This window comes from Trichomycterus rosablanca, chromosome 6, assembly GCF_030014385.1.
Source record: "Trichomycterus rosablanca isolate fTriRos1 chromosome 6, fTriRos1.hap1, whole genome shotgun sequence".
Taxonomy (NCBI): Eukaryota; Metazoa; Chordata; class Actinopteri; order Siluriformes; family Trichomycteridae; genus Trichomycterus; species Trichomycterus rosablanca.
In genome coordinates this window covers 19120601-19143307 of record NC_085993.1, presented here as the reverse complement: position 1 = coordinate 19143307, position 22707 = coordinate 19120601, and positions in this window count along the sequence as shown.

The window sequence follows — 22707 nt, the reverse complement described above, 5'->3', positions numbered from 1 at the left end:
ATCATGCCTCATCTGTGGTACCACCCTCTAGCACAGGAGCTTTGGAGAAGAACAAAGTCTGCTTAGTTAAAAACACTAAATACTGTTATAAAGCACAGCAGCCAAGAGTCACATTAAAAAAAAAAAATTCTGAAGCAACACTATTTTATTAAGTATGGACTGTCAAATTTAGCAAAAGGCCGAGGGAGTACAGAACATTGTGTGCTAGCAGAATGTAAGAGCAAAGACTAGAAGCTATCTAGCCTCAGTTTTTTTCAAGGTTGGTCACATAAATATTTCTGTTTGAGTACAAAGACACAGACAAAAAGCAGAGGCAGTGTTTGATTCTGGCACAGGAGCCTCTAAGCGAAGTCACTGCAAAAACAAGTTAGCTTGACTGTGGACAATGTTAGCTGTGTTCCAGCAGCTTGTCATGGCAAACCTGTTTTAGTGTTTCTTGGATTATGTCTCAGCATAAGGTGACAGTTGAGGTTTTCAGTAGGAATCCATTGTTTTGTGTACTTTTTAAAAATATATATTTTCTTTATACATTTTCTCCCCTTTTTCTCCCTTTGAGCACGTCCAATTGCCCCATTGCATCATGCTTCCTCTCCACCAATGCCGATCCCTGCTCTGATTGAGGAGAACGAAGCTAACCCACGCCCCCCCCCCCCCCCGACACTTGGGCAGCATGCCGTATGCATCTTTTTACAAACACTTTGACGAGTGCAGTGCAGCTTAGCTGCGTGTACGGAGGGACACACCCTAAGAGCACTCTTTTTTTCTCATCTCTGTGCAGGCGCCATCAATCAGCCAGCAGAGATCGTAATTGCATTAGTCATGAGAGACCCTATCCGGCTTAGTCCCGCCCATATGAACAACAGGCCAATCGTTGTTCATGTGCCCGCTCACCCTCATCCGGCAAGGCAGAGCTGAGATTCGGTACGATGTATTCGAGATCCAAACTCTGGTTCCAGCGTGTCTTTTTACCGCTGCGCTACCTGAGCGGCTTGTTTTGTGTACTTAAAAACCTAGGCTATGGGAAGTGGGAGCCGAGGACACTGTATTACATGTAGTAATACATTAAACAGTCTACTAATCAATCAAAACTACACTTCAGCTTTCATTTTTCCCCATCTATCTTTAGCAGATTTTTATCCAAAGACACTTACAGTACTGTGACAGTATACAGTCTAAGCAAATGAGGGCTAAGGGCCTTGCTCAAGGGCCCAACAGTGACAACCTGGCTGTGGTGGGGCTTAAACCAGCAACCTTTCGATTACTAGTCCAGAACCTTAACCGCTAAGCTACAACTGCCCTAATGATAATTAGTGTAAAAGACACAATGAAGCATGTGCCACCTAATTATTGGTAACATTCATTCCATTAGATAAATGTCTTTTATGCACATGTTAATAATTCTGAACTGTACCTGATATCACTACAACACACACTACCATGTCGGTGCCATTGCAGTGCTGAGAATGGTCCATCATCCGAATAATATCTAATCATTAGGTTTTATGCAGTTCCTTTTCTTTTGATGGGTTTGGTGTCAGTGTGGTAACAAAATGCACAAAACAACAAATGGACTACAGCCAGTAATTGTACTGTCCGTAAATACAGTGCATCTACAAACCCTATTTACAGAAAGGTTTGACTTTTGTAAGATGCAATATTGCATTGGTATTGTTGCTGAAATATCCATTAACTTCTCAAGAATAGATGCTACCTTCAAGGCAGCATATAATGTATCTCTCTAAAATCCCATTCTGCATCAGGGTGCTTTCACACTGCTGCAAGCCACTCATGCCATGAGCACTGATGCACCCTTATACCATGACAGATGTTGGCTTTTGCATTCTTCGCTGAACACAATCTTTGACACAGACAACTGAAACATGAACTCTTCTGACCACAGCATGTTTCCACAGTTCATCTGAAATGAGCTCAGGCCCAGAGAACTCTGCAGCATTTCTGTGTAGAATTGATATTGTTTCTCCTATGCTTAATAGAGTTTCAGGTTGCATTCCTTGCTGCTTAAACAAACAACAACAGAGTTTTACAGAGTACTCCTGAGCCAATGTTGCTATATTTATCACAGTAGCATGACAGCTACTCATGCAAGGCCATCAAAGGTGTTTACCTGAATATTAATATTATTATTAATATCTTATGTATGCTAGATGGCAAAAGACCCAAAGTTTTGCTCTCTTGAATTTAAGAAACATTATTTTTGAACTTATTGACAATTCTGTTATTAAGTTTGGCACAAAGCTTTGAGCCCTGACTCGTCTTTGCTTGCAAAGACTGAGCATTTGGGGATCTTTCTTTTATATCTAATTATGTTACTCTCAACATTTACCAATTAACCAGTTTGTTGTGGATTGTTTTAAAATGGAGTAACATGAATATTCTATAAACTTTTCACTCTTAGTTTGCCCCATCCCAGCTTAGTTCAATTTTTTTGGCAAAATTTGCTTCTATTTAAAAGATACATTCCAGTTGGTCAATTAATTAATTAATTAATTTATTTTTACTTTTGTCACTTAAATAAATGTTCAAAATTATTTACAAATCACAGATTTTGTTTTTATAGCATTTTACGAAATGCCCCAACCTTTCCAGAATAGGGGGTTTGTTATGACAGCGGATTAGGGCCACTGTAAAAAAAAATATTTGAAGTTAAAGTTTTGCTTTTGAGAATAAAGTCAAAATTATTTCGAGATTAAAGTTTAAATGATTATGAGAATAAAGTCGAAATTATTTCAAGATTAAAGTTGAAATGATTATGAGAATAAAGTCGAAATTATTTCAAGATTAAGGTTTAAATGATTATGAGGAAAAAAGTCAAAATTGTTTCGAGATTAAAGTTGAAATGATTATGAGAATAAAGTCAAAATTATTTTGAGATTAAAGTTAAAATGATTATGAGAATAAAGTCAAAATTATTTCAAGATTAAAGTTTAAATGATTTATGAGAATAAAGTCAAAATTATTTCGAGATTAAAGTTTAAATGATTATGAGAATAAAGTCAAAATTATTTTGAGATTAAAGTTAAAATGATTATGAGAATAAAGTCAAAATTATTTCAAGATTAAAGTTTAAATGATTTTGAGAAAAAAGTCAAAATTATTTTGAGATTAAAGTTAAAGTGATTATGAAAATAAAGTCGAACTATTATGGCCAAGCCGTTGTAGGCTTGTCAGTTCAGAGAAGCACGGGTCTTAGTACCTGGATCGGCACGCAAGCCCTGAGGGCAGCGTTCAATGCGCGTTACTTTGGTTATCCAATAACCCGCGATTACTTTTTTTGGGTGGCTGTTTGTATTGTACGCTTCCATCCACATGACATGACGACTAAACCCGTCAATGCAACCATTTATCGCGATGCCAAAAGGCTTAAGTTTTTTGTACGAGTCCATAAGTCTCAGTTGATGTACTGGTGATGACGCAGACACAGAGCGCAGACACAGAGAATATAGTTTATTACAAAGCCGTTTCAGTGCCCTTATGCTAATAACAAACTGGTGCTGATGTGGCAGGAGATTTCTTTATTTGTGAAACCGATATGAAAGTACAGTGTATCACAAAAGTGAGTACACCTCTCACATTTCTGCAAATATTTCATTAAATCTTTTCATGGGACAACACTATAGACATGAAACTTGGATATAACTTAGAGTAGTCAGTGTACAGCTTGTATAGCAGTGTAGATTTACTGTCTTCTGAAAATAACTCAACACACAGCCATTAATGTCTAAATAGCTGGCAACATAAGTGAGTACACCCCACAGCGAACATGTCCAAATTGTGCCCAAATGTGTCGTTGTCCCTCCCTGGTGTCATGTGTCAAGGTCCCAGGTGTAAATGGGGAGCAGGGCTGTTAAATTTGGTGTTTTGGGTACAATTCTCTCATACTGGCCACTGGATATTCAACATGGCACCTCATGGCAAAGAACTCTCTGAGGATGTGAGAAATAGAATTGTTGCTCTCCACAAAGATGGCCTGGGCTATAAGAAGATTGCTAACACCCTGAAACTGAGCTACAGCATGGTGGCCAAGGTCATACAGCGGTTTTCCAGGACAGGTTCCACTCGGAACAGGCTTCGCCAGGGTCGACCAAAGAAGTTGAGTCCACGTGTTCGGCATCATATCCAGAGGTTGGCTTTAAAAAATAGACACATGAGTGCTGCCAGCATTGCTGCAGAGGTTGAAGACGTGGGAGGTCAGCCTGTCAGTGCTCAGACCATACGCCGCACACTGCATCAACTCGGTCTGCATGGTCGTCATCCCAGAAGGAAGCTGACGCACAAGAAAGCCAGCAAACAGTTTGCTGAAGACAAGCAGTCCAAGAACATGGATTACTGGAATGCCCTGTGGTCTGACGAGACCAAGATAAACTTGTTTGGCTCAGATGGTGTCCAGCATGTGTGGCGGCGCCCTGGTGAGAAGTACCAAGACAACTGTATCTTGCCTACAGTCAAGCATGGTGGTGGTAGCATCATGGTCTTGGGCTGCATGAGTGTTGCTGGCACTGGGGAGCTGCAGTTCATTGGGGGAAACATGAATTCCAACATGTACTGTGACATTCTGAAACAGAGCATGATCCCCTCCATTCGAAAACTGGGCCTCATGGCAGTTTTCCAACAGGATAACGACCCCAAACACAACCTCCAAGATGACAATTGCCTTGCTGAGGAAGCTGAAGGTAAAGGTGATGGACTAAACCCAATTGAGCACCTGTGGCGCATCCTCAAGTGGTAGGTGGAGGAGTTCAAGGTGTCTAACATCCACCAGCTCCGTGATGTCATCATGGAGGAGTGGAAGAGGATTCCAGTAGCAACCTGTGCAGCTCTGGTGAATTCCATGCCCAGGAGGGTTAAGGCAGTGCTGGATAATAATGGTGGTCACACAAAATATTGACACTTTGGGCACAATTTGGACATGTTCACTGTGGGGTGTACTCACTTATGTTGCCAGCCATTTAGACATTAATGGCTGTGTGTTGAGTTATTTTCAGAAGACAGTAAATCTACACTGCTATACAAGTTGTACACTGACTACTCTAAGTTATATCCAAGTTTTATTTCTATAGTGTTGTCCCATGAAAAGATATAATAAAATATTTGCAGAAATGTGAGGGGTGTACTCACTTTTGTGATACACTGTATAACTTTACCAAAGTATGAACATCCCTCATTTTAACACAAGGAGGTTGCTCTGGTCATATTTCCACTTTAATCTTAAAATCATTTCGACTTTATTCTCGAAATCGAAGTGGCCCTAATATGCCGTCGTAGTTTGTAGCTTATATAACATGGCCAATAAATGTTTTTACTTCCTATTTTTGCATTTTTCCCTTTTTCTCCCCAAGCCAAGAGAGATTTAAACTTGAAAGCTCAAGATCTCAGGGGCGGTTTGTTAATGCCATTTGATCACCCTCAATACCCTTTTCTGAAGCCTTTTCTGAACTGTGTTGAATCTCACTTTTTGTGTCCTTGTTATAGGCCAAGTATGTGGGCTCAGGAGTTCAGGTGTTTTAGCCACACCCATTACTAACACACACATAAAAGCATTTATATAATTTGAATTATATTATTGTATGATGCTTTAATTTAAGCATGACTGCTGTTCATTCAGACATGGTGTGACAAGTTTGATGTGAAGTTCACATATATTTGGGCCACAGTGTATCCCTCTCTCTCTTATCCCTCTCTTTTTATTTTAATTTTTTAATTTTTCTTTATTTCTCATAATTCCCCACACATGGCAGTCTGTGGGTTAGTGTCAATAGTGAAACAAGTTGCTACATATCATCAAAGTCCACCCACGTTGTTCCTATCCTGCACAGGTGGTCGACCCCCTACAGACTCACACAACTAGCTGACTCATACACACATGCACATTTTATCATCAATTATACAGACACAGGCTTATAAATATTTCCCTAATCTGTCTACATTTTGCAATCTTTACTGTTTCTGTAGCATTTTGCTGTGGCATCATTTTGTTTGTTAAAGATGTTTAATTACAAGCCCAGAAACCACAGTTATCTACTGGGTAATAATGATTAGAGCATAAACCTTGTTTTCCTCTGTCTTTTTCCATTAGTGCATCATATTTTACCTTGTGTCTCTGTAGTCTAATGTACTCTAAGATAATATTTTGTGCTTGTGTGCTTTGTGTACAAATTAAATTCTGTAATTTGTATGTGCAGGCGCTCGGGTGGTGAAGTGGTCTATTACACTAGCCCACCACGTTTGTCATTTTTACTGTCATGACAAAAATTTATCCTTATGTGAACTCACAGGTATGTGTTTTCTGATATATGTTTGCTGTGCCACCCAAAAGCCACGCACAGTTACTATATTTAATACAATAATTTCATATAAATAGCAGTTTAGAGATGAATGATGGTTTCTACACTCACTGTCCATTTTATCAGCTCCACTTACCATATAGAAGCACTTTGTAGTTCTACAATTACTGACTGTAGTCCATCTGTTTCTCTACATACTTTTTTAGCCTGCTTTCACCCTGTTTTTCAATGGTCAGGACCCCCACAGGACCACCACAGAGCAGGTACTATTAAGGTGGTGGATCATTTTCAGCACTGCAGTGACAATGACATGGTGGTGGTGTGTTAGTGTGTGTTGTGCTGGTATGATCAGACACAGAAGCGCTGCTGGAGTTTTTAAATACCGTGTCCACGATCGCTCTGTGTATTGCTGCTGTTTGAGTTGGTCATCTTCTAGACCTTTATCAGTGGTCACAAGATGCTGCCCAGAGGGTACTGTTGGCTGGATATTTTTGGTTGATGGACTATTCTCAGTCCAGCAGTGACAGTGTTTAGAAACTCCAGCAGCGCTGCTGTGTCTGATCCACTCATACCAGCACAACACACACTAACACACCACCACCATGTCAGTGTTACTGCAGTGCTGAGAATCATCCACCACTTAAATAATACCTGCTCTGTAGTGGTCCTGTGGGGATCCTGACCATTGAAGAACAGGGTGAAAGGGGGCTAACAAAGCATGCAGAGAAACAAATAGACTACAGTCAGTAATTGTAGAACTACAAAGTGCTTCTATATGGTAAGTGGAGCTGATAAAATAGACAGTGAGAGTAGAAACAAGGAGGTAGTTTTAATGTTTAATGTTATTGCTGATCGGTGTATCAACTACAACCACAACCACAACATATTGTTTAAGTGATGAGGTAATTGTGTTGCTGGTTGTTCCACTCATGATGAGGATGGCTGTCAAACATCACACTATTACTTTTTAACAATGGAAAATAAACTTTAACAGACCAGAAAACGTTTTCCTTCTACATTTTACAGTATATAAAATTATTTTAAACTGTTCCAATGCTGGTGAAAGCCAACCCCATATGCTATATCTTATTATTTATTATTGCTTAATCCCAGTAAGACCGAGCTGTGGAGATCAATCTCCAACCCAGGACCTAGTCATCTCTCTTGATGACTCCCAAATCTGATAATGTAAGAAGCCTTGGTGTTGTCCTGGATAACCAGCTGACCTTCTCTCCTCATGTAGCCAACATGATGAGAGCATGTCGGTTCCTCCTCTACAACATCAGGAATATTCGGCCATTTCTTTTTATTGAAACTACTCAGATTCTTGTTCAGTCACTTGTAATCTCACGGTTGGACTACTGCAACTCCCTCCTGGCAGGTTCTCCTATGTTCACTATTAAACCCAGCTGCTCGCCTGGTTTTTAACCAACCTAAACACTGCCACATCACCCCACTGCTGTGTTCTCTTCACTGGTTTCCTGTAGCTGCACGCATTCAGTTTAAAACACTGATGCTCGCCTACAAAGCCAAAAATGGACAAGCCCCAAGCTACCTTCGAGGTCTAATCAAACCCCGCTCTGTACCACGCAACCTCCGAGCCATGAGTCTTGCTCGACTTGATCCTCCACCCAGGACTCGAGGAAGACAAACATCAAGGCTCTTCTCTGTTCTAGCACCCAAGTGGTGGAACGAACTTCCTCTGTCAGTCTAAACATCCGAGTCTCTCGCTGTCTTCAAAAGACGATATAAAACCCACCACTTTACTAAACACCTAAGCTGACATGTACTTACTTACTAATGGAAAAAAACCTTTGGTTCTATCAGGGTTTCAACAGATGTATATTCTTGGACTGTTGTCTACTTAAACTAGAGTAAGGTAATGTTCACTATGGAAGCACTTCTGTAAGTCGCTCTGGATAAGAGCGTCTGCTAAATGCCGAAAATGTAAATGTAAAAAGTTATAATAAATCAAAACAATTAATTCACATCACTTGCATGTCTTTGGACTGTGGGAGGAAACCCACACAGACACGGAGAGAACATGCAAACTCAACACAGAGGGGACCTGGACCGCTCCACCTGGGAATGAAACTCGGGTCCTTTTTGCTGTAAGGCAACAGTGCTACCCACTGAGCCACTGTGTCACCCCTGTTAACTTCTAAAACCTTTAGCCTCAGTTAAAAACAGTTCATGTACAATGCAGCACCATGGACAGCTCCAGAAATCAACATGCCAAGTAATACACATTTCTTGAGTTTCTGATTACATCGCAAACTGCAGGGTTGTATCATTTCACAGTACCTTGGAACAAGGCTCGCCGTGATGGTTCAGTTGGCAATCTAACAGAAACTTAGCAATATAGGTTTACCTATCTCATAATTTTGGATCTAATCATGCTTTTCCCAGCTTCACAATTGCAATTTAACATTCCCAAATAAAGTTGTAGGACCTAATCAGGTCCTACATGTACACAAAGTTTTATGCATTTGCAGTTTATAACACATTTACACATTGCAATACATTTAATTAATCATCCAATTTTTTTTGCAAACACTGTCATTTCATTGATATTGATTGATTTGTAGTCAGACTAATGCCTAGTTCACACTACATGACATTTGCCCTGATTTTCGCTCTGCGACTGGTAGGGAGCGATCAAAGTTTGTGCGCTGATGTGCAGCGTAAAAACAAAGAGGAAAAACAAATGAATCTGGGTGGATTTGGCTTGGATTGTTCTGTAGTGAGTTGGAGGTTAATAAATATTTTTTGCAATGCAATGTTGGTGTTCTGTTTTGTAGAGAACGATAAGGTCAGAAATATTGTAAAACGTGTGTGTGCCAATGTATTCTGATATAAACTATATTATGCCCCTGTCCCACATTTTTACAACTCCTCCCCTGCGTTTCCCCTCACACTGTAGCTTGCATTCTCATTGGCTTTTTGACATAGCACTAATGGCTTTTTGACATAGCACTAATGGCTTTTTGACAAGAGATCCAGTTGTGTAGTGTGAACTGTACAGTGACCTGATGACTTGAAAAGTCGTGTAGTGTGAACTTGGCATAAAGCAACTGCATATAAAGCATTACATCTTTCAAGGTTAACACACTAAAGCAGTTGTGCTATTAGTCACAGATGCAAAGCTAACAAAAATTGGTCTAAATACCTAAAAATATCTGACAACTCAGAGTCAGAGTCAGAGAGGTTTTATTGTCATTTCAGCTACATACAAGTACATATTGAAACGAAACAGCGTTCCTCTAGGATCACGGTGTAACACGGTACAAAAAGTGCAAGACAATACAAAACAGTGTAAAATACAACAATAAATACAAAAAATCCTATAATAAATAACTACAAAAGATATTCCTAATTATCCCTAATATAAACAAGTAATTAGAAGACAGGACTAAAGACAAGTGTTAGTACATGATGGTGAATAGATGGTACAATGGTTCATGAGGTAGTGACATGTTGTACATTAGCAGCGTAAAATTGGCAATGCCGATAAGGTGCCTAAAAAGTAAATAAGGTGCAAAAATACAAGTAAGGTGCAGAAATTACTTGTTCAGTTCCAGGAGGAGTGCAAAAAATGCAAGTAACATAGTCAATACAGGTTAGTGTGTGTCAGCAGAAAATTTCCGGAGGAAATTGTTACAGTACTGAGTTGAGGAGTCTGATTGCCTGAGGGATAAAACTGTTACACAGTCTGGTTGTGTTAGTCCGGATGCTGCGGTATCGTCTCCCAGACGGGAGCAGAGTAAAAAGTCCATGTGATGGATGGGTTGGATCGTCCACAATGCTGAGAGCTTTGCGGATGCAGCGGGTGTTAAAGATGGAAGAGCGACCCCGATGATCTTTTCAGCTGTCCTCACTACTCGCTGGAGAGTCCTGCGGTCCGACGCAGTACAATTTCCGAACCAGACAGTGATGCAGCCGCTCAGGATGCTCTCGATTGTTCCTCTGTAGAACGTGGTGAGAATGGGGGGTGGCAGATGAGCTTTCCTCAGTCTTCTCAAAAAGTAGAGACGCTGCTGGGCTTTCTTGGTGATAGAACTGGTGTTGAGGGTCCAGGTGAGATTCTCCTCCAGATGAACACCGAGAAATTTGGTGCTCTTGACGATCTCAACAGATGAGCCGTCAATGTGCAGTGGGGAGTGGTCCCTTAGTGTCTTTCTAAAGTCAATGACCATCTCTTTGGTTTTATCCACGTTCAGAGACAGGTTGTTGACTTGGCACCAGTCCGTTAGATGTTGTATCTCCTCTCTGTACGCTGACTCATCGTTGTTGCTGATGAGTCCCACCACAGTTGTGTCGTCTGCAAACTTAACGATGGAATTCGAGCTGTACATTGATGTACAGTCGTGCGTAAGCAGAGTAAACAGCAGTGGACTGAGCACACAGCCTTGGGGAGCACCGGTGCTCAGTGTGGTGGTGCTGGAGGTGTTCTTACCGATCCGGACGGACTGAGGTCTCTCAGTCAAGAAATCCAGGATCCAGTTGCAGAGAGAGGTGTTCAGGCCCAGCGTGCTCAGCTTTCCAATTAGATGCTGAGGAATGATGGTGTTGAATGCTGAGCTAAAGTCTATGAACAGCATCCTGACGTAAGTGTTCTTTCTGTCCAGGTGTGTAGAAGCCAGGTGAAGTGTAGTGGATATGGCGTCGTCCGTTGAGCGGTTAGGACGGTACGCAAACTGCAGTGGGTCCATGGTGGGAGGCAGTAGTGTCTTAATATGCCTCATGACTAGTTTCTCGAAGCACTTCATGATGATAGGCGTGAGTGCTACGGGACGATAGTCGTTGAAGCATGACACAGATGACTTCTTTGGCACAGGTATGATGGTGGTCATCTTGAGGCACGTTGGAACGATGGCGCTGCTCAGGGAGATGTTGAAGATGTCAGTGAATACATCTGCCAGCTGGTCTGCACATCCTTTGAGCACTCGGCCAGGAATGTTGTCTGGTCCAGAAGCTTTCCGTGGGTTGACTCTGTGCAGAGTTCTCCTCACGTCCTCTGTGGTGAGACGAAGCACCTGGTCGTCACAAGGTGGGATCATCTTCCTCGCCAACATGTTGTTCTGCGCCTCGAACCAAGCGTAGAAGTCATTCAGCGCATCTGGAAGGGAGGCATCACTGTCACAGACAGGTGGAGTCGTCCTGTAGTTGGTGATGGCCTGGATGCCCTGCCACAAGCGCCGTGTGTCACCGCTGTTCTGGAAGTGGCTGTGGATGTTCTGGCCGTGTGCGCGCTTTGCTTCTCGGATTGCCCGGGACAGTCTGGCTCTCGCTGTTCTCAGAGCCGGCTGGTCACCTGCTTTAAAAGCGGAGTCTCAGGCCCTCAGCAGTGCACGCACCTCTGGAGTCATCCACGGCTTCTGGTTGGGTCTGGAAGTAATGGTTCTAGTGGTAGTGACGTCCTCAATGCATTTGCTGATGTAGCAGGTCACTGAAGTCGTGTACTCCTCTAGATCAGTGTAATCGCCGTATGTTGCAGCCTCCCTAAACATGTCCCAGTCAGTGCACTCAAAACAGTCCTGAAGAGCAGAGATGGATCCTTCTGGCCAGGTTTTCACCTGTTTCTGTACAGGTCTGGAGCGCCTGACAAGTGCTCTGTATGCTGGAATTAGCATTACAGAGATGTGGTCTGAGTATCCGAGGTGGGGGCGGGGCTCCGCCCGGTACGCACCGGCAATGTTCGTGTAAACATTATCCAGCGTGTTCGCTCCTCTCGTAGCAAAGTCCACATGCCGATGGAATTTAGGGAGAACAGACTTGAGATTTGCATGATTAAAATCCCCAGCGATAATAAACTGTCCGTCTGGATGAATGGTCTGCAGTTCGCTGATGGCTCTGTAGAGTTCGCTCAATGCTTCCTTCGCGTTCGCGCTGGGCGGAAGATACACCGCGACAATAAGCACGCTGAATTCCCGTGGTAAATAAAAAGATCTGCATCTAACAATAGCAAATTCCACCATCGGAGAACAGTACGCCACAACAAGCACAGAGTCCTTGCACCATTCGGTGTTAATATAAACACAAACGCCTCCTCCTCGTGTTTTACCGGACTGAGCTGCATTTCTATCGGCGCGATACGATGCTAGCCCGTCTAGCTGAATGGCACTGTCTGGAATGTTGTCGCTAAGCCATGTTTCAGTGAAAATTAAAACACAACAGTCCCTGTACTCACATTGGGTTGTTCGCTGAAGTCTGATACAGTCCAGTTTATTCTCCAGAGAGCATGCATTTGCGAGGAATAACGATGGTAGAGCCGGCCGGCTTGGGTTAGCTTTTAGCCTAGTACGGACCCCGGCTCGCTTTCCACGCTTCTGCTTCCTCGAGCACCGCTTGCAGCGCCCCCTCCCCCGGTCACCTGCTTCAGGTAACACCGAGGACTGCAGGCCTGGTTCGCGAAGTAGGCAGAGTTCATGCAGAGTTCGCTGCAGATCATCTTGCAGGTTGGTTTCTGACTGTTTTCTCAATTGTAGCAGTGTCTGGCGGTTGTAAACTAAGTCAAAAGTGGTTTCAATACGTTTATAAACAAAACTGTCCTAAACAAACTTACAAACTTTTCCTGAAAACAACAAAAAAAACACCGTTTTTCGACCCCAGAGCGGCCGCTGCGTGTTAACGCGCCGCCATCTTGGATCAAGACGGCGGTGGATCAACTACCTCCTTCAATGATTTCTTTTCACTAGTACTCTGTGTCAGCATTGTGCATCCATATCCACAGTTTATGATATGCCTTAGGGTAAACTTGGCTGCTCTAAGCTCTAATCTTCATTTCATTTTCATCGACTGCTTTATCCCGGTCACAAATGCAGCAAGTCTGGTTTTACCAGGTAACACTGAGTGTGCAAAGCAGGAATATGCTGAACAACATTTCAATCCATCACAGGGCTTTCGCCAAAACCCCAACCCCAAGAAGAGCCCCTTTACCAAGGCATAGCCAATCATGTCTGTGTAAACTTAAAATCAATTATTCAAACAGTGGTTCTTTTTTCTGTTAGTGTAAAACTATATACAAAGTAAAGGGGTTTAATACTGGCAGTACTTTGTCCTGACAGCACTTTTATGTATGCATTTGTCATGTATTTATTTGGAAAACCTTAACTTTATGACACGTTAAAATTATAGTATTAGAGTTGCCCCTATAATAAGCAAACTGCCAGTGGTCATCATGCAGAGAAACAAAAGAAATGGTGAATAAGTGTGTGTATACCAATTACAGCCTTGTAGCACATCAACAGGGCCACTATTTTAGACTGAAAAAAGCAACACATCTATTATTTTATGAAATAATAGGTCCTGTCCTTTTGTGGTGGTAATTGCAGGAGTCATTTTGTAGCATTCTGGATGTTTTTCTGACCTTACACTCTACTATTTTTTCATTTATATGAAAATCTTTTATTTTACATTTACCAGTTTGCTGCCAGTTGTGTTGATGACATAAAATAGGGTTTTAACGACAGTCGTGGAGTCTTAATGTCCTGAAAATTACAAGTTTATTCCTTACTCCCACCACACCTGAACCATTTTATGAACTAATTATCAAGCCTATCCTAGAAAGCTGTAAGGCAGTGAGCCTCCATGACTAGTGCTAAGTAACCTTGATGTAGATCACAGAAGTTGGAAAAAGTATGTGAGTGGGATAGGTGTGAGAAATGATGAAAGTGCTAAGATAATGTAATCTTATTGTAGAAAGCTGTTGTGACTGTCCTTAAGCTAGAGTAATAATAAGATTCCCTGCATTGAAGTTATTAAATTATTTGAGTAGAATTAAGATTAGAACCACTTTATTGCTCAAAGTTAGCAAATTCATCTGGGGATTTAAACCATGATGCAACTTAAACAAAAATCTTACAATAATTAAATACAATAAATACAATATTAAGAAAACATGCTTTAATAATAGCACAATATACAAATGTAATAATACAAACTCATTTCTAAAAAAGTTGGAGGAGCAAGTAAAAACTAATACAGTGGTACCTTGTACCTCAACGTCCCCTAAACTCAAAATCTTTGAAACTCAACGCCCTTTGTCAAGAAATGTTTACCCTTAAACTCAATGTTTCCCATAAACTCAATGTGTTCAGTTTGTTTTTTAAAAATGTATTTATTTAATTTCAAATTAATAATGAACAGTCACTTCATTGTTCAGCGCTCAGCTTGAGCGGTGCAGTAAAACGTCATCAAAGTGTGCATATGAGACGAATCTGCATTTGTGTGGAATAACCATCAAATTCACTCTGAAAGCATCCACATGTATCTGTGTTAAGCAGTATTTTCCTCACTGTTTCACTTTTAAACTTGTGTTTCATCTCGAGGTTCTGAGAAACTGTAAGAATCAGCTTTTTATGTCAGTGTTTTTATAACAAATTTGTGTTATTTTCAGTGTATAAGCGTCAAAAACAACCTCATTATTTTACATTGGTCTAAAATATATGCAAGTCCACGGGATTATAAAACGCATTAACAGGTTTCCCATACATCCTTATGGGAAAAAATACCTTGAAACTCAACGCCTTTTAAATTCAACGTCAGTCCCAAAACCAACTGATGTTGAGTTTCAAGGTACCACTGTATCACTGATTTGTAAACAGACTTTTACTGGAATTTAATTGCAAACACCACATGGAAGAAATATTTAATGTTCTACCTTATTAACTTTACTTTTGTAAATATATACTGTATATGATTCTAAATAAATGCAACACACTCCACACACTTGGGACAATGGCAAATTAAGACCAGGAACACTGGTTTAAAAATCAGCTACAATAAGTGATGCTGTCATTACTAGATATAAATGAAGCATTAAGCTAATATAATAAGGGCTAGTTGTTTACCAGCAGTAATGGCTCAAAGTTTGCCACTTTGCAAAAAGCGAATAGTCCAGCATTTTTTAAAGCAAAATTGCAAGTAATAAAGGAATTTTACAGTTTTTACAGTCCACAAAACAAGCTAGTGGTTAAGGTACTAGACTAGTAATCAGAAGGTTCAAGCCCCACCAATGCCAGGTTGTCACTGTTGGGTCCTTGAGCAAGGCCCTTAAACCTTGATTGCTTAGACAATATACACTGATCAATCAAAACCACCTCCTTGTTTCTACACTCAATGTCCATTTTATCAGCTCCACTTACCATATAGAAACACTTTGTAGTTCTGCAATTACTGACTGTAGTCCATCTGTTTCTCCGCATGCTTTGTTAGTCCCCTTTCATGCTGTTCTTCAATGGTCAGGACTCTCCCAGGACCACTACAGAGTAGGTATTATTTGGGTGGTGCACTGCAGTAACACTGACATGGTGGTGGTGGTGTTAGTGTGTATTGTGCTGGTATGAGTGGATAAGACACAACAGCACTGCTCGAGCTTTTAAATACCGTGTCCACTCACTGACACTCCTACCTAGTTGGTCCACCTTGTAGATGTAAAATCAGAGATGAGCGCTCATCTGTTGCTGCTGTTTGAGTTGGTCATCTTCTAGACCTTCATCAGTGGTCACAGGACGCTACCCATGGGGCGCTGTTGACATGTTGATATTTTTGGTTGGTGGACTATTCTCAGTCCAACAGTGACAGTGAGGTGTTTAAAAACTCCATCAGCATTGCAGTGTCTGATCCACTCATACCAGCACAACACACACTAACACACCACCACCATGTCAGTAATTACTTTTTGTAATTACTATATCCAACCATGCTCTGGAATACTCCAGAAAACCCTCATCAGAGGCTTTTTCTACAAATGTTTTGTTGCTTTATCCACAAATACAAGAACTCTACTATTTAAAACGGACCTGTAAAAGACTAATGCAGTGCAAAGTGGAAATGTGTGCTGTGTTTGACAAAGTCATGTTTCAGATTCATTCATTCATTTAGTCATTGTCTGTTTTACCCACTGCTTTATCCTGGTCGGGGTCATTGGTCGAAAGGCAGGAAACGCCCTCAACAGGTCTCCAGTTCATTACATACACATATTCACACATAGGGCAATTTTAGTTGCTCCAGTTGGCCTGACTGCCTGGCCTATCTTCTGACTTGTGAGATGAAACCGGAGCACCCGGAGTAAACCTATGAGAAGACGGAGAGAACATGTAGACTCCACACAGTAAGTACCCTGGGTGCCTGAATGGGGAATCAAATCCAGGCTCTTCTTGCTGTAAGGTGCTGTGTTCTCCAGGCCAAATAAAAGGTACATCTTGATTTATCAACAAAAAGTTATAAATGTCTGTCACTGTATGGAAGTGTGTTATTTTTATTGCCATTTGTGAAGGCACCAATAATGCTTTTAGGTATATAGACATTTTGGAGTGGGTGGCTCGGTGGGTAGCACTGTCGCCTCACAGCAAGAAGGTCCTGGGTTCGATTCCCAGGTGGGGCTGTCCGGGTCCTTTCTGTGCGGAGTTTGCATTTCCAAAAACATGCAGTTAGGTTAATTGGAGACACTGAATTGCCCTATAGGTGAATGTGTGTGTGTGTTTGTGTGTGTGTCTGCCCTGCGATGGACCTTCTCCCCATCCAGGGTGTTACTGTGTGCCTTTCGCCCATTGAAAAGCTGGGATAGGCTCCAGCAACCACCCCCCTCCCTCCCTGCGCCCCTAACTGTATAAGCGGTAAAGAAAGTGAGTGAGTGACATTTTGGAGCAATGATTCCATCTAGATAATGTATTTTTCAGAAATGTCCTTGCTTGTTTCAGCAGCACTTTATAGGGCCACACTCTGCACACATTACCACAGCATATACTCTGCAGGTGATAGACTGGCCTGTCTGCAGTTCAGAGCTGTCTCCTATTTAAAAATTTTTGGAGCTTTATGAACTGTGTAAAGTTTTATTTATGAAGTCCTGTAGTGTTATTCTGAGGAGGAATAAAAAAAGGCATTTTCCAGTTACAACAATCGTTTGTATTTTACATTTTCTTGTACTACACAACATAAAATACAATATTATGATTACATGCTTACATATTATATACTATATAATAATTTCTGCTAAAATACAAAATTAGACTTACTAAAATTAAGCTACTATACAAGTCACCATATTAATATAGGATCAGGAATATCAGGAATACATGCTTAAAACAATACAACATTAGAATAAAATATAATTGTATAATTACTGCTTCTTGGTATGAAATACCCTAGTTGTGGAAACAAAGTGACTGTACACTGTTTCCTCTGCACCTAAGGATTCTAAACCTGCTCAATAAAAGAGACTCATATTCTGAGAAGAGATTATGAACTGGGTTAAAAACATTTTCCCCTGCCAGTCATAAAGCACGCTGCTGGTAAGCAGATTGAAAAGATGGTTGCTGCTTGACTCCCACAATTGTCCATTCAGTCTGTATATAAAAGCTTGTTTTGCTTTCAACAGGCTACCAAACCAACCAGGTACAATTTTATGATGGCATGATAAAACAGAAACATAGATTTTGTCACAGTGTATTGGCACAGCAGGTAGTTTCTCTTAACGTTCTGTAAGCCTTCTTAAACCCAGAGAGTTGGGTGTATGAAAGGCAGGGGGATGGGGCAAGAAGATAATCCCTGAAGTGGCAATACGAGTTTCCTATTCTGGAATGAAAAACACTGTAAATACAGATTGTATTGTAACAGCTCAGGGAAAAAAACTACAAGGTGATAGTGCTGTGATCTTGTTAAACGCAGTATTTAGTCTAGTCTTTCATTTGCCTACTTCTTAAGTAAGACCATTCTAAATTGAGATGTTTGCAGATTAGAAACAGACAAAGTAAGTAAATGAATATGTAAGTGAGTTGAGTAAGGGATTAATAGAGTGAGTGAGGAATTGAGTGAGTGAATGAGTGAATAAGTGAATGGGTAAGTGAGTGATTACGAGAATAAGTGAGATAGTAGGTGGATATGTAAGTCATAGGTGAATGAGTCAATAGGTTTGTAAATAAATTAGAACAGTGAGAGTAAGGGAATGGGTGATCGGGGAATTAAGAGAATGAATAAGAAATTAGGTGAGTGAAAGAGTGAAATGTGAATTGGTGATTGGGGACCTAAGAGAGTAATTGAGACATTATGTAAGTGACTTAGTGAATGAATGAGTAAGTAAGGAATTAAGAGAAAGTGTGAGGGATTAAGTAAATAAGTGACTGAATGAACAAATGAGTAAGTGAATGGGTAATTGGGGGATTAAGAAAATGGGTGAAGAATTGAGTAAGTGATTGAGTGATTAGGTATATTTATTAGGGTGATTAAAAATTAAGAGAATGAGTGAGGTATTGAGTGAGTGAGTAAAAGGATAAGTGAATTGGTGATTGAGGAATAAGAAAATAAGTGATGCACTGAGTGAGTGAATAAATATGTGAATGAGTGAGTAAGGATTGAGTGAGTGAATACGTGACTGAATGAATGAATGAGTAAGTGAATGGGTGATTGGGGATTAAGAAAATGAGTAAAGAATTAAGTAAGTGTGAGTGAATGGGTGATTAGGTGGATTGGTGATTGAGAAATTAAGAGAATGAGTGAAGGATTGAGTGAGTAAGTGAGTAAATGGATGTAAGGATTGAGTGAGTAAGCAAAATAATGAGTGAGTGAATGGGTGATTAAGGAATTAAGAGAATAAGTGAGACATTGAGTGACTGAATGGATGGGTGATAAAGGAATTTAAAAAATGAGTGAGGGACTAAGTGAGTGAGTGAATGGATGAGTGAATAGGTGATTGAGGAATTAGGAGAATAAGTGAGGCATTAAGTGAGTGACTAAGTAAATGGGTGATTGAGTGAGTGAATGAATATGTAAATGAGTAAGTGAGAATTAAGAGAATGAGTAAGGAATTGAGTGAGTGAATGGGTGATTGAGGAATTAAGAGAATAAGTGATGCATTAATTGAGTGACTGAATGAATGAATATGTGAATGAGTAAGTAAGAATTAAGAGAATGAGTGAGGGATTGAGTGAGTAACTAAATGAATGAATATGCGAATGAATGAGGGAGGAATTAAGAGAATTAGTGAGTGAGTGAGTGAAAGGGTGATCAAGGAATTAAGAGAATAAGTGAGACATTAAGTGTGTTACAGAGAAAATGAGAAATTAAGATAATACCTGAGACATTGAGTGAGTGAGTGAATGAATGAGTGACCAAACGAGTGAGTGAGTGAATAGGTAAGGGAATTAAGAGAATAAGTGTGACATTAAGTGAGTGACAGAATTAATGAATATGTGAATGAGTGAGGAATTAAAAGAATATGTGAGGGATTGAGTGAATGAATGAGCGAACTAAGTGAGTGACTGAGTGAATGGGTGATTGAGAAATTAAAAGAATAAGTGAGACATTAAGTGAGTGAGTGAATTAATGTTTGAGGAATTAAGAGAATGAGTGAGGATTAAGTGAGTGAGTGAATAAGTGAACTGAGTGATGGAATGAATGGGTGAGTGAGTAAGGAATTAAGAGAATGAGTGAGTGAATGAATGAATAAACTAAATGAGTGAGTGAGTGAGGAATTAAGAGAATAAGTGAGACACTGAGTGACTGGATAAATAAGTATGTGAATTAGTGAGTGAGGAATGAAGAGACTGAATGAGGATTGAGTGAGTGAATGAGTGAACTAAATGAGTGAGTGAGTAAGGAATTAAGAGAATGAGTGAGTGAATGAGTGAACTAAATGAGTGAGTGAGTGAATGGGTGAGTGAGTGAGTAAAGAGAATGAGTGAGTGTGAATGAATGAGTGAACTAAATGAGTGAGTGAGTGAATGAGTAATCGACATGAGTGAGGGAGTGAATGAATGAACTAAATGAGTGAGTGAGTGAGGAATTAAGAGAATAAGTGAGACACTGAGTGACTGGATAAATAAGTATGTGAATTAGTGAGTGAGGAATTAAGAGACTGAATGAGGACTGAGTGAGTAAATGAGTGAACTAAATGAGTGAGTGAGTAAGGAATTAAGAGAATGAGTGAGTGAATGAGTGAACTAAATGAGTGAGTGAGTGAATGGGTGAGTGAGTGAGTAAAGAGAATGAGTGAGTGTAAATGAATGAGTGAACTAAATGAGTGAGTGAGTGAATGAGTAATCGACATGAGTGAGGGAGTGAATGAATGAACTAAATGAGTGAGTGAGTGAGGAATTAAGAGAATAAGTGAGACACTGAGTGACTGGATAAATAAGTATGTGAATTAGTGAGTGAGGAATTAAGAGACTGAATGAGGATTAAGTGAGTGAATTAATGAACTAAATGAGTGAGTGAGTGAGGAATTAAGAGAATAAGTGAGACACTGAGTGACTGGATAAATAAATATGTGAATTAGTGAGTGAGGAATTAAGAGACTGAATGAGGATTAAGTGAGTGAATGAGTGAACTAAATGAGTGAGTGAGTGAATGGGTGAGTGAGTGAGTAAAGAGAATGAGTGAGTGTGAATGAATGAGTGAACTAATTGAGTGAGTGAGTGAATGAGTAATCTACATGAGTGAGAGAGTGAATGAATGAACTAAATGAGTGAGTGAGGAATTAAGACAATAAGTGAGACACTGAGTGACTGGATAAATAAGTATGTGAATTAGTGAGTGAGGAATTAAGAGACTGAATGAGGATTGAGTGAGTGAATGAGTGAACTAAATGAGTGAGTGAGTAAGGAATTAAGAGAATGAGTGAGTGAATGAGTGAACTAAATGAGTGAGTGAGTGAGTGAGTGAATGGGTGAGTGAGTGAGTAAAGAGAATGAGTGAGTGTGAATGAATGAGTGAACTAATTGAGTGAGTGAGTGAATGAGTAATCTACATGAGTGAGGGAGTGAATGAATGAACTAAGTGAGTGAGTGAGTGAGTGAGGAAATAAGAGAATAAGTGAGACACTGAGTGACTGGATAAATAAGTATGCGAATTAGTGAGTGAGGAATTAAGAGACTGAATGAGAATTGAGTAAATGAGTGAACTAAATGAGTGAGTGAGTGAGTAAGGAATTAAGACAATGAGTGAGCGAATGAGTGAACTAAATGAGTGAGTGAGATGGGTGAGTGAGTGAGTAAAGAGAATGAGTGAGTGTGAATGAATGAATTAACTAAATGAGTGGGTGAATGAGTAATCGACATGAGTGAGGGAGTGAATGAATGAACTAAATGAGTGAGTGAGTGAGGAATTAAGAGAATAAGTTAGACACTGAGTGACTGGATAAATAAGTATGCAAATTAGTGAGTGAGGAATTAAGAGACTGAATGAGGATTGAGTGAGTGAATGAGTGAACTAAATTAGTGAGTGAGTAAGGAATTAAGAGAATGAGTGAGTGAATGGGTGAGTGAGTCAGTAAAGAGAATGAGTGAGTGTGAATGAATGAGTGAACTAAATGAGTGAGTGAGTGAGTAAGGAATTAAGAGAATGAGAGTGAATGAGTGAACTAAATGAGTGAGTGAGTGAGTAAGGAATTAAGAGAATGAGAGTGAATGAGTGAACTAAATGAGTGAGTGAGTGAATGGGTGAGTGTGAATGAATGAGTGAACTAAATGAGTGAGTCAGTGAATGAGTAATCTACATGAGTGAGGGAGTGAATGAATGAACTAAATGAGTGAGTGAGTAAGGAATTAAGAGAATGAGTGAGTGAATGAGTGAACTAAATGAGTGAGTGAGTGAATGGGTGAGTGAGTGAGTAAAGAGAATGAGTGAGTGTGAATGAATGAGTGAACTAAATGAGTGAGTGAGTGAATGAGTAATCTACATGAGGGAGTGAATGAATGAACTAAATGAGTGAGTGAGTGAATGGGTGAGTGAGTGAGTAAAGAGAATGAGTGAGTGTGAATGAATGAGTGAACTAAATGAGTGAGTGAGTGAATGAGTAATCGACATGAGTGAGGGAGTGAATGAATGAACTAAATGAGTGAGTGAGTGAGGAATTAAGAGAATAAGTGAGACACTGAGTGACTGGATACATAAGTATGTGAATTAGTGAGTGAGGAATTAAGAGACTGAATGAGGATTGAGTGAATGAGTGAACTAAATGAGTGAGTGAGTGACTGAGTAAGGAATTAAGAGAATGAGTGAGTGAATGAGTGAGTGAATGAGTGAACTAAATGAGTGAGTGAGTAAGGAATTAAGAGAATGAGTGAGTGAATGGGTGAGTGAGTAAGTAAAGAGAATGAGTGAGTGTGAATGAATGAGTGAACTAAATGAGTGAGTGAGTGAATGAGTAATCGACATGAGTGAGGGAGTGAATGAATGAACTAAGTGAGTGAGTGAGTGAGGAATTAAGAGAATAAGTGAGACACTGAATGACTGGATAAATAAGTATGTGAATTAGTGAGTGAGGAATTAAGAGACTGAATGAGGATTAAGTGAGTGAATGAATGAACTAAATGAGTGAGTGAGTAAGGAATTAAGAGAATAAGTGAGACACTGAGTGACGATAAATAAATATGTGAATTAGTGAGTGAGGAATTAAGAGACTGAA